The sequence below is a fragment of the Sminthopsis crassicaudata genome, chromosome 2, assembly GCF_048593235.1.
Source record: "Sminthopsis crassicaudata isolate SCR6 chromosome 2, ASM4859323v1, whole genome shotgun sequence".
NCBI classification, from domain to species: Eukaryota; Metazoa; Chordata; class Mammalia; order Dasyuromorphia; family Dasyuridae; genus Sminthopsis; species Sminthopsis crassicaudata.
Window position 1 is genome coordinate 643,384,537 of NC_133618.1, and position 13,614 is coordinate 643,398,150.

The following is a 13,614-nucleotide window of genomic DNA, read 5'->3' on the forward strand; positions in this document are numbered from 1 at the left end:
CCACTAGCGCATGCTGATTAGGTGGACAACAGGTTTCCAGGTGGAGATCAATTGTACTCTATATCACTGAAAAGACCATAGATCTCTGGAAACATGTCATAGCAAGGACAAGATGTTCATTGGCCAGATTGCATATGAAGATGTCATCCCTTCTTCTGTAATGATATATAATGATTGTCCAGTAGGAGATAATGTCTTTGAGGGCTCAGACATTTTGTTTTTTAATTTTGTTTTTGTTTGTCCAGTATCTACTAAATAAGACCTGAGTTCAAATTCTGGCTTTGATAATACTGCCCTCGTTAAGTGATGCAGTCTCTCATTGTTCCAGCCTTTCTCTCACAATCTATCAGGCTTATCATTACCTAGGAGCACAGGCTTTCTTACTTTAATGTCTTAACTTTTTGATATATTTAGATAACTGGATTTCAAAATATCTTCCTTTTGTAATCTTACAAATTATATTTTGTGCATTAAAACAATATTTTGCAAAGAGACCCACAAATTCTCTACAACATACACACAAATATTAATAACAAATTATAATTTACAGAGAAGGCATTGTTCTACATGAGTCGAGAGGGTTTCTGTGTAGTAATGGAATCATAATTCAAAAAAAAAAAAAGAATTTTTTTTTCTGTCGGCCATTTGCTACCCAACTTGTATTACACTCAACATTTCTTATCCATGTGTTAAATATGAGAAAACTGAAACTAAGGGAGAAAACTATGTCCTCATATTTGTGAGTATTTCTATTGCTCAAATAGAAACTCTAGTCTGTGAGAAAAGCCCAGTTTTAATGTCAGAATTTTCATGCCTTTTTAGCAACTTTAAGAAGAGTCCTAAGATGATTCATTTAAGCCAATTCCAGACTTTGAGCTTGTCCTGAAAAAAAGGTTAACTGTCTAACACTTCATTGATCCCCCTCCAAAAAAAAGTTGACATTCTAGCCTTCTGTTAAAGAAATTTCAGGTTGCTTCTTATTAAGGGAGTGATGGTGTTCATCTCGTGAATAGGGATGTGGAGACATGTGAGAAAGAGAAGAAAAAATATTTCCTCTTCAAAAATGTTTCTTCTACATTTTTTTTAATTGGGTCTCCCTATTTAACTCAGACTAGTAATGCAATATCCCCTCATGGACCAAATTCATCCCATTTCTGATTTGAGTCAGTTTGCTCCTCTTTAGTTGCTGATGACCAACACTTCCTCTCAAGGGATTCCCATATTTCTGCCATTCTTAAAGTTGACTCCTAATCAGTAGTAGCCATTCTGGAGCTCCGAACTCCCTAACTCATGAAATCTACAAGCCTAATCTTCCACAGGCGCAAGGATTACAGAAGAATGTCATTAAACCTGACTTCATCAATTGTAATGCATTTTGGACTCAACAAGACTTTAACCTGATTCTTATCTTATTATTTTTAAACCCCAATGTTTTCTCAGACATTCACTGGCCAATTTAGGGATGGCAAATGATGATTAGGGATATAGAAAATAGATATTGAATATGCATATGATAAGGTTCATTAGAGGATACCTATACAATTGGCTCCTAAATTGAGATAAGGCTGGTGGATAAGTTTACTAGTTCAATCACTTAAAATGTGAATATTGAATTACAGAGAAGTTGACTTGCCCAATATGATGCAGATACTATGAAATGGACCTGAGATTTGAATCCAAGTGCTTTTACTCCAATTCTAAACTTGTAAGCCTTAAGGGAGATGTGCATACAGGTCAAGTGACTTAAGTGAGAATATCACATAGTGTCACAGGTAAAAGTTTAACTTTTTGACATAATTTGAAACCCACCATTTTATACACTAAATCATTCTAATTCTAAAATACACAGGTATATATAGCATGGTATATATCTGTATCAATAGGAGTTTGGCTCTTTTTTTTTAAACAAATGTATTGAATCCTCTCTCTTCCTCTCCCCCCACCCCAACATGTTTCCCTCTGTGTGTGTGTGTGTGTATGCGTTTGTGTGTATGTATGTATGTATGTATTTGTGTGTGTGTGTGTATATATATATATATATATATATATATATATATATATATATATATGAAACAATAAAAGTTCTAGTTTTGTTTTTATTTTTTTCAATAATAAGGGGCATTATGACTATAGGACAGATATAGAGGTGTTCACTACAAAACCAGATTATTTAAAATATATTCATAATTTGAAATATTAAGTACTACTTACAAAATAATCATCATACCTGGCATATGGGATGATGGGTTAGACTACCCTGCCCAGGTCCCAAAGAGAACTCCTGCTGGTTCTGCACCAACCCCAGAGGGAGTCCAATTTTAGAGCTTCAACTTCCTGCAAGAGATGCAGGGATGTAAGGCCAGGAAGAAAAGGGTTATTAAAGAGGACTAGTGATAGGGTAGTAAAAATGTGGATGGAAATGCTAAGATTTTGTAAATGAGAACTAGTATAAACATTTCTTTATGTCTAAACAGAGGATTAAAACAAGAAAACATTAATCTTATCCCATTTCGGAATGATTTTATCTATCACAATTTTACTTTCATAACTAATCAGAAGACTGTTTTGTTTTTTATCTTATAGCTCATAAATCTAGAGAAAACAACATGAACTCTCCCCTTTTTTTGGTAAATGTTAACATTCAAAAGATAGTATTATTGTTTTTCCCCTCTTAGGTTCTACTCAGTTTTCCCAAATGAATTCTATCATCATCTTTTTTCATCATTTCTAGTGTGTGTGTATATATATGTGTGTGTACATTTTCTCTGTTTAAAATGGCTATAAACAAATCTATTGCTACCAAATAAGAAGGAAGATGTACAAACCTTAACCATTTATAATTCCATTACCTCTTAGGTTATTCCATTCCTAACCGTCTGACTTCTACATGCTATAGTGCCTTATGCAGTATAATTTGGTTTACTTTTTATAATCTAAGGGGCCTTGGGCCTTTTCATTCACCTTACTGCTATCATTAGGGTTTTGGGACCTTTCCATCTGTTCTGTAGTTGAACTTCATTTATGTGTTATATCCTATAATTAAAAGGTAATGTCCTTGAAAGCAGAGTGCCTTACTTTTTCCCTTGGAGCACTCAGGATTCTACAGTGCTTGAAATGTGACAATAAGAAGTACTTAATGATTGTATTTTTATAAAGTCATCCATCCAATGATATATCTCCAAAAGCTCCTGTGTACTTTAAATAGTCTACTTTATTCTTGTGAAGAGAACAACACAAAAATTAAAACCAAAAGATCTTTGCCAATACCAAGTATCATTGAAAACTTTAGCTATATAAAATCACAGATTTAGAGCTGAAAGGAACTTTAAAGGTCATATAGGCAAAGGCTCTCATTTTACTAATGAGAAATTAAGAACTGGATAGATTAAATGACTTGTCTGAGAATAGAGAAGGACCCAAACTTGCATTAACTGGTTTACAAATTCAGCTCCTTGCATAATGAATATGAAACATTTATCATTGGTATGGTCATTCTATACCAATGGATAATTTCTTTTCCTGGGCTATTCTATTTAATAAACAACCTTGTCAAGTCATTTTAGTCATCATTTGGAAATTCTGAGTTTTGTCTTCTCTTCTTGAATTCAGTTCAATTCAATAAACATTAATTATTATTTGCTGATCATTAATTAATTTTTATAATAAAGCAACTTATAAGTTATAAAATATTATTTATTGCATAATTTATCATTTAAATTATGCAATTTATACTTTATTCATTACAAACAATTTATTAATACATGTGCGACACTGGCAATACAAAGAAGAAAATTCATTGATATGCTAAAAGAATGCACATTCTACCAGTAGTATATAGAATATAATAATTCAATTTACAAGAAATTTAGTATCTATAACTTAATAGTGGCTAAAAAGTATAAAGACTTTTTTTTAATAGATCCTGTCTTTAAAGAGCTTATATTTGGTAGGATTTAAGAGCACACCTTTGCAAAGTATATAAGTGAGCAAAATCAATGTACATCTAATTTGTACCACATTACTAAGTCTTTAAACCTAGCCTGTCTCACATTGTACTTGGTTAGCTTTATCAATTAGCTAACAGATTTTTAAGTTATTATTGTTGCTACTATAGCAAGAACCATGAAAGAAAATGTCCTAATAGCTTCATAGAATTTTCAAAGTTCTGTACATGCAACAGACTCTCAAGATACAATGTGTTTATTTAAATATTTATCTTTTAGAAAGAAAATCATAAGCTAAGCCCAGAGATTGTATTGTGCACTAAGGGGAGGAATTGGATAAATATGTCCAAGTATTCTCTTAAGGGTTTGATTTTATATATCTATATCTCTATCTATCTATCTATCTATCTATCTATCTATCTATCTATACACACACACATATACACTATATGTATAGTATGTACATATATATAATGTGTGTGCATATATGTGTATGCATAGTTGTATGTAAGTTTACATGTGTATGTATGCATGTATACACACATGTTTCAGGCTACTTGAATAAAATCCCAATGTCTTCCAGAGAATTCCATGCACTGTGCTCAAGACACTGCTGCCTTTGACTCACACCATATAAAATGAAAGAAAATGGCTTTTCAATTAATTAGCAACTTAATTGGTATGAAATTATGTACTTAAGCATCTCCTTTCAAATTAGCTGTGAATGTTTATCCACATGCAGGAAGGGGTCTTTCTGGGGACCCTCTCAACAGACCTCTGCACTTTCTTATGCCAAATTGACAATAACAAAGTAATGTCAAATGCAAAGAGTGGCACCCTTTGGGAAGTTTTGCTCAAGAAAAATGGTTAAATGAAGTATGTATGAGGGTAAATAGACAGCAAAAATAAAATATGTCACTAATTGCCTCCTGAATCTTGGGCCCACCTCCAGAAACAATTCATGCTCTTACAATCTACCATTCAATCAGAAATAATTTCTTTAATACCTGCTATATCCCTGACACCATGATTTATACTACAGAAAGAAGATAGGACAATCAGATAAAATGACCTTACCAAGTTTATTTTTGAAAATCTAAAAGAGCAAGACTATTGAATTTTTGACTCTCAATAAAGCAATTTTCATCACTCTTGAAAATGGTCTTCCATCTTTTCTTTCTATATATTCACTAATTCACAAAGTGACTTAATCTTACTAGTAGAAGGAACTAATTGTTTGGGATTGCTTCCTCAAAATTTATTTCTCTAACTTCACAAAATGGGAGTTGTAGTCAGACGATCTTGGTACAAGTTGTACCTAAGATATTTAACTACTTGTGGAGTTACCCATATTTGGGCAAAGTATGTAATCTCTCTAGACATTATTTTCTCTACAAAAAGACTATGTGATCTCTGAGGTCCCTTTTTGTTCAAGTTTCTGTTAGAGTGGGCTGGGGTCAACAATCAGAATCCCATCACTGTGACCTCAGAAAGCATCTCTGTCCTTGAGGCAGTTGTGTGGTACAGTAGATAGAGAAATCTTCCAGGTGTCAGGAAGATCAGAGTTTAAATTTGGTTTCAGAGACATAATGACCATGTGACCCTAAGCAAGCCACTTAATTCTTTCTCTCATTTTCCTCCTGAGTAAAACAAAGAAAATAACAAACCACTCCAACATTTTTGCCAGGAAAACTGTAAGTGAGGTCATAGAGTTGGACATGAGCGAAGTGAATGAACAACAAATGTTATCACATCTCTGAAAAGTGGCTATCCAGCCTATACTTGATGATCTCCAGTGAAGAATAATCTACTCTTTCCTAAAGTAATTCATTACACACACACACACACACACACACACACACACACACAAACACACACACATCCCTCTTTTCTCTCATTGGAAAGGGAAGTACTGTGGATACATAATGCTATCTAGACTATTAGACATGGACATTAGACATGATTGTCTTTGCTTAAATATTCCACTTTGTAACAAGGGAGTGTTCAGGCTTAGTTATATGATAAAAGGTAAGAAGTGTGGAATAAAATCAAACTATATGCATGTGCATATGTGTACTTGAGTGCATGTATGTTTGCATAAGCATGCCCATATTTGACACCTATTTCTTAATTCACCAAATCAATATGATTTATGGTCTGATCAAAGAAAATATATTTATGACTAGGTGGAATAGTGGAATCAGTGCTAGATTTTGCATCAGATTGACTTGAATTTGTATCCTGTGAACATGGGCAAGGCTTTTTAAGTTCTTTCAGTCTCAGTTTCTTTCTCTTTAAAATGGGGTTGTTGGACTTAAAGTATTCTTCTAGCTTTAAGCTTGTGATCTTATAAACCTCACTTTTCAAATATATTATTTATACCTATATAGTATGATGGTCAATATGGTGGCAACATCTAAGGATATTTGAAGGAAGAAGGGACCAAAATCAAAGAATTCATAGGACAACATGAGGTTTTAAAAACTAGATCATAAAAGTCCATTGATTTCTATCTACGGGATACCTTAGAGCAGTGGTCCTAAAACTTTTTAAATAGGGGGCCAGTTCACTGTCCCTCAGACTGTTGAAGGGCCGGACTATAGTAAAAACAAAAACTCACACTCTGTCTCCGCCCCTCAGCCCATTTGCCATAACCAAGTGGACTTCATAAACATCCTTAGCCCACTGCATCTGGCCCGTGGGCTGTAGTTTGAGAACTCCTGCCTTAGAGATTGTTTGCTATAGTCCAACCTCTTAATTTACTACTTCAATGAACTAGGCATAGCCAAAAGAGGAGAGAGCAGTCATACATCTATCTGACCTCCTCTGAGCTTCCCCAAAATCAACAGCAGATTAAGCCTCTGGTTAAGCAAAGTATCATGGGCTACTTTAAGGAGTGTGCCTGATACTTGCTCCTTTAAACTTGAACAAGTTTTAAGGAACTGATCTTGGAGTGACAGAACCCACAAATATTTGGAGTATAACAAATTTCCAGAAGAAGGTACTTTGGAAGAACTTCAGAAAATGTCTGTTTCAATTGAGCAGGGAGATAGGCTGCCAAGCCCAGTGCAGAGTTGCAAGTTGGTGGTTCAGCAGATTTTCTGGAGACATACAAAAGCAAATTCACAATGAATAATTGGCCAACTGCAAAAGGACATAAAAGGCTAATTACTTGAATGAACTAGTTTACAGGAAAGTTATATCATTTATCTAAGATCATAAAGGTAGTTGCAAATAGAAGAGATTTGCATATTACTTTCCACTTGTCCCATCATATAAATAGCAGCCAAATTCATAGAATCAGAGATTTTGTGTTGAAAGAGCACTCCATAACCCAAATCCTTCCTTTTAAAGGTATGGAAACTGAGACTGAAAGTTTATGTGAATCACTCAAGCTTACAGAATCAATAATTACCCAGAACTGGGATTTGAACCCAAGATCTTTGATACCAGATTCATCTTTTCCTGCTATAACACACTGTCTCTTAATTCTGAAACACTTTTTAGAAAAAAAAAAAGAAAGAAAGAAAGTTACAAATTTAATGTACAAAAATTAGCTGAAACAAGGTAAAGATTCCATCTTTGCCTTAGGAGATATGAATTAATAAACAAATTTGAATGCCTTGTGACTGGCAACAGGCCTTGCTGCTATTTGAAGGGAGTCTTCTAAAATGCCTGAGGGTTATTGAATAGTTTGTTCCATTAATTAGTTTAAATATCACTCTATAATCTAACTTCCATTGCTAATTTGTTTAGGAAATTATTCACAGGAAAGAAGAATAACCTTTGTCTCTATCCAATTCTGAATATATACATATTCTAAATTAGTGGAATCTGAATTAAGGATAATAAAGCTTCTATCCCTTAAGAAGTCCTCCTTGTCAGTGGAGTAGTAGAGAATGGGATAGAGCAAAGGGCCACAAGATCCTGGGGAGCAGCCATAGAGGTTTGCAACACCATCCCAAAGGTGGTAAATTATCAGAATTCTGAAGGATAGCTGACAGGGATTAGACACAGGAGCAAAAAGAAGTCAAATCAAGCAAGTTTGTATGATAAATTGCAAGGAGACTTGGGGAAATGCCTTGTAACTGATAGTTACTCAAGGAGAGAGAGAGAGAGAGAGAGAGAGAGAGAGAGAGAGAGAGAGAGAGAGAGAGAGAGAGAGAGAGAGAGAGAGAGAGATACTATGTGTATCCTTGTGTGCATGTACGGTCCACTGTTTCTACCTCTAGTGCCTTTATAGTCTATGTGAGGGTGTTTCCTTCCCTGAGAGTAGGCAGACCAGAGCATTTAACCTGCAACAAAATGATGGAATGCTATTCTATATAGTTCAGTGATATAGTTTCTTTCACTTCATATAGTCACCCATTTTCTCTCCTTCTCCCTTTCCTTCTCCCTTCCCCCTCTCTCTCTTTCACACACACACACACACACACACACACACACACACACACACACACACACACAATGAGTAATATATGATCTTGAGTTATACCATAACTACTTACTTATCTTCTTTTCTATTCCAACAATAAGCACACAGAAGAAGCAAGATGGGCTTATTTTCCAGTTTAGACAGGAGATTCCAGGAATTCAGCAAGTCTGACTCAAACAATTTCTCTGTAAGTCTCCTACTACCAAAATATGATAGGATGGAATATGCCTCAGCAGTGATAAGCATTAGCTTATCTGGCCATTCAACAAAGACTTAGGGAGGTACAAAATTTTATTGTGGAAAGAAGGAAGAGAAGTTTATTAATGAGGTTTTTTGCATCTATATGAAGGCAATTCACTTAATATCTATTCCAATTCCCTTCCCTTCTCCCCCACAAGAGGACATATTAAAATGTATTCCTTCCTTTCTTGGAGTACTGTGACCATTAAAAAATTATGTGATTGGAAATGCTAAGTTTTGGGGGAAATACTTTATTACTTCAAGGTAAGTTACAAATTAAATTTAAATCCAATTCAATGAATATTTCTCAAGTATCTATTACATGCCATCAATTCTTCTAGATTTGAAAATACAAAGATAATGATTGAAGGCTCTTGATTTCAAAAATCTTTCATTCTTTTTGAGATGGGACTGGAAATACAATATGGTCACTGCTTAGTATACCTAACCCAAGGCAATTCAACTAGGGATGTGATAGTGATAGTGGTAGCTATAGAAGGGGAAAATGGGGGCAAATCAGAGGACTTTTAAAGTAAGACATGACTTTGTGAAAAATTAGGTTAATGAGACTTAATGTGAAGCAAATATTAAATTTGAACTATTGGATCTTAGAAACCTATAGAATATTAGTCTTGTGTTGGTAAATATTCCTATTCCATTAAAATAATACTTATATTATGCTTTTTTAAAAATAAACTGAACCTAAAATTATTTTTTCTTTGTCTCATACTACTAGTGAAATTCTAGGAAAAAACATTTTTGCTGCCATAAAATATAGTTCAACTGAAATGTTATCCTCAACTTATGGATTTTTCTGTTTAAAATCTTTGAAATTAGGGACCCAAGGTTAAAGGTGCCTTTATTTTTAAATTCTGAGTTTCTATTAGGAAGAAAATTTCTTATTTTTAAATTTTAAAAACCAAAACACAATATTTTTTTCTCCTCACCATACATTTTTAAATAAATGTGATGAAATTTGTGTTGTTAAATTAACTCAATGCAAGAAAAGTCTGCAACAGGCATAAAAAAAAAAAAAAAAGATTTTTCTCTCTTTCATAGTCATTGCCCACAAAAAACAAAAAAAAAAACAAAAACAAAAAAACCGCTGTTCTTCATTTTCCATTTTTATTAAAAAAACAAAACAAAAACAAACATAAAAAAAAAACACTGAAAAGTCATAAAATCTCAGGAACATACCATTTTAGAGCTAGGTATGCCTTTTCAAGAGAATATTTTGTCTGTATTGTTATGAGTTTAATAAATTAATGATAATCAATTAGCATAAAATTTGTAGGTGTTCACTTTAAATGCTAGGGAGTATAAGGCTAATTGCATTTAAATGAAAATACTAGCCCTTATCTCCAAAAAGCTTAAAATTCTTTTAGGGAAAAATAATGTATGCCTAGAGACATATGCACAGAAATTGTGGAGTTTGCAAATAAGTAGAACTTTTAGTAAAGGAACTGTGAGGGAGGAAGTCAATATGGTATAAAAACATAGCAGTTCTTTTTGTGGAGACAAACAGTAGAAATAAAGAGGGTTTCCATCAATTAAAGAATGACTAAATAAGCTATGGTATATAAATACAATGAACCATTATTGTGGTATAAGAAATTATGAAAGGACAATTTCAGAGAAACCTGAGTAGACTAATATAATCCAATACAATTAAATGATCAGAATCAGGAGAACAATTTAAATAATAACAAAATTGAAAAGGCAAACATATTTAAATGACTTCAGAATTCTAAATAATACAATGGCCAACCACAATTCCAAGGGACACATGATGAAACATACTATTCATTGCTTGAAAAAAAGCAGAAGTACTCAAGGTATGGAATATGGCATATATTTTTGATATAACCAATTGGAATTCATTACTAGAATTTTGCTTTGCTTTGTTTTGGGAGGGGCAGGGAGGAGGACAGAGTAGGGAAAAAACATTTTTAATTGAAAAAATAAATTTAAAAAAGAATGAATAGAAGAAAAAGCCATTACTCATCAGTGAAGATAGTATCAATCTGTCCACAGAATTATAACTTTTTGATGAAATCCTGCAGGGAATTAGACTGCTTTAGATTACCAATGAATACTTTTAATGTCCCCATACAAATATCTCATAAGAATAAAAGCAGAAACTATTAGCTTATTTTGCCATGAGATATTTATTTAACAGTGCTTTATAACTTGCAAGTTCAAAGTTATTATAGCCCCTTTCTACCCCCTAGCTACAATATTAGAACTACTGAACCAACCCCAGAAAAATCAATATTTACTTGTGCTAAACCTCAAATCAACAAATAATTGCAGTAGTCATCGGGAACAAGGATTGATCCATGTGACTTGAATCTATAGTCTTTCTTTAAAAATAAAATCCATACTGGTTAAAGGTAGTTTCATTTTCCATCTCAATCACAAGATTCCAGCAACTCAGCAAGTTTTCTTCTGATTCCCTCTATAATTCAAGCATTATTGATGTGTGATAAGTTGGAATCAGCATTGTCAGTAATAATTTTCAGTTACTGAAAACTTAGCCCACAGGATCATTTAACAGGGGTCTATGATTATTGTGCAAAACTAGAAGTAAATTTAGTTTGACATGATATTTGATGTTTATGACAAAGAGTGCATACATAAAAAGGCAATAACAAAATCATTTGCAACCATACCAAGGGAGAAGGGTGAGAGGAAAATTGGAGAGGATCTTGGGCCTAGAGAAAAAACTGTAAAGAGGATATAATAATTTTAGTAAATTGTGACTATATCCTTTCTTTCCACCATTATTTTACATTATTCAAGAAGTTTGATGGTGCAGTGATGGTGACTTGGAGTCACGAAAGCTTGAGTGAAATTGTTGGAATTGTATTTACACCCCCCACACACATACAGGCGGACAGACAGATAGATGTAGAGATAGCAATAGAGATAAATATAAAGATGTGTATAGTGAGTTCACTAAATATTAATTATTTCTTAATTTCTTATCTGAAACAAATATCTCTTTGCTTTTCTTCTTCTTCCATATGGTTTAGAAAAAGTGGCAAAAGACAGTCTGTAGTTTATTCATTTAATAAATACTGATTATGCACCTACTTTGTGAAAATCATATAGTCTCTGATATTGCCATTCAAGTGCTTACACTTTAGCTTTATTTCATCTTTTAAGAAGCTTTTTTTCTTATATTAAAAAATTGGGGAACTGCCATTCCATCATACATTTCATTCTACTCCTACTTTACGACATTGGCAGGAGAGAGGAAGGGATCAGATTTAATCAGTCATGGAGCTCTTGAAATAAATGGAATTAGAAGAATGGGTTGATGTCAAATATCATGTATGTTACTTGCAAAGAATTATGTCTAGCAAAGCTTAGCTTTATGGTGACCTCAGATTCTACAAAAAAAGTGAAAAAAGATTATTCATATTCTAAAAACCACCAGTCAGGAAAAGGCCACTTTGAGATGGCAATTTATGTTTTTTGGTCATTTCTAATGGTCAGTAAGCTTAAGCGTACAAGTTGATAATAGTTATTGAAAATAAAATAAGAAGTGTTACAATTTATTGCTTCCTTACATACTTTTAAAGCTAAAAATGACAATTATAACGCATAAATACCATTTTTTGTGCAATTTGATCTAAGTACAGTATGTTTCATAATAGAGCTAAGAAAATTGGGATCATAATTTGACCTTAATCAAGTGTCACGAGCTGGTTAGTAACATATATATATATATATATATATATATATATATATATATATATATATATATATATATATATATATATATATGTATATATATATGTAACTTAGAAACTCATTATCAATAATATGATATGTGTGTGTGGTGCTTGTTTTTCTTTAGATCTTAGCTTATCTAAATAGAATTGTATCTTACTCCAAGAAATTATGTTCCCAAAGATCAATGAATCTCTATATAGCAAAATAGTGCATGTGAATATTCGCTATGTTTTATGCAAATATAACTTAATATGTAGAGATGCCATATACATACACATATGCACACATACTTATATGTATGTGCATGTATATGTATGTGCAAATATATATCAAAATCAAGGACATGAATCTATAAATATAATCATCTATATCTCAAATGTCACTAATCATCAAAGGAAATCAGACAATGGCGAAATGTTTTCACAAAAAACTTTCCTGGATACATTACCTGAAGTTCTATTCTACTGACTTTCATAGACAAAGTACAGCCAAATTTGACAAAGTAGATAATCTTTTAGATTTTGTTCTAGTTGTTTTTGTTATTTAATAGTTGGTAAACATCATGAAACATGAGCCTTTCCCATAAACTCATAAGAAAGTAAAAAAAAAATTAAAAAAAAAGATTAGTACATGTGAAACTATGAATCTCTATTTTGAATATTTGGCAACTTATAAGCATATAATACAGTCAACTTGATCTGTTTTTCTGCCTTCTCATACTGATTTTGTTAAAAGGATGTAATGCCATCCTCTTTTTGTTTGTTCTTTTTTTTTTCTATAAGTAATCTTTCTCCCCTACTCAATCTCTTTCCCATCCTACTCCTTCCAAAAAGTACTCCATAGTAACCAATATCTATTTCAAGTCTTAACAATGTACTCCTACAAAGTATTTTCCTTTTATTTAACCTTTCCAAATCTATCCTAAGTTATATAAAAGGTACAGGTAGCTATGGATACCCATTTCAGCTCATTAACATAATTAAATTTATTCTCTCCCATGGGGAAACTTCACTGTAGTAGTTTCACCTCTCTAATTCCCAATATACAAGACTTAGAGTTCTTTTGAGTTAGGACTTCTTTAGGGGAAAAGGTATCTTTTTACTAATTTTCATGCTTATATTAAGTAGTAAAACCCACTCATGCCAGTCACTTTCAATACACAGATATGTTATTTTGGCCACAAAAATTTACAGTACTACTAAACATACACTAGTGAGTAATCTCAGGAACATGGGGTAGCTATCGAGTTCAATT

At 32.9% G+C, this 13,614-nt stretch overlaps 1 protein-coding gene across 4 annotated transcripts in view; it reads right to left on the minus strand.

Annotated features, from left to right (window-relative positions):
* The window catches only part of LOC141558848 (pro-neuregulin-3, membrane-bound isoform-like), a 959,615-nt gene that overhangs the window by 707,486 nt on the left and 238,515 nt on the right, over nucleotides 1–13,614 (minus strand). The window contains exon 2 of one of the 4 annotated variants that reach the window (XR_012487155.1): nucleotides 2,228–2,334. The exons of the other annotated variants lie outside the window; for them this stretch is intronic. The gene's annotated coding sequence lies outside the window, so the exon portion shown is untranslated. The remainder of the gene's footprint in view (nucleotides 1–2,227; nucleotides 2,335–13,614) is intronic. 4 annotated transcript variants of the gene reach the window in all.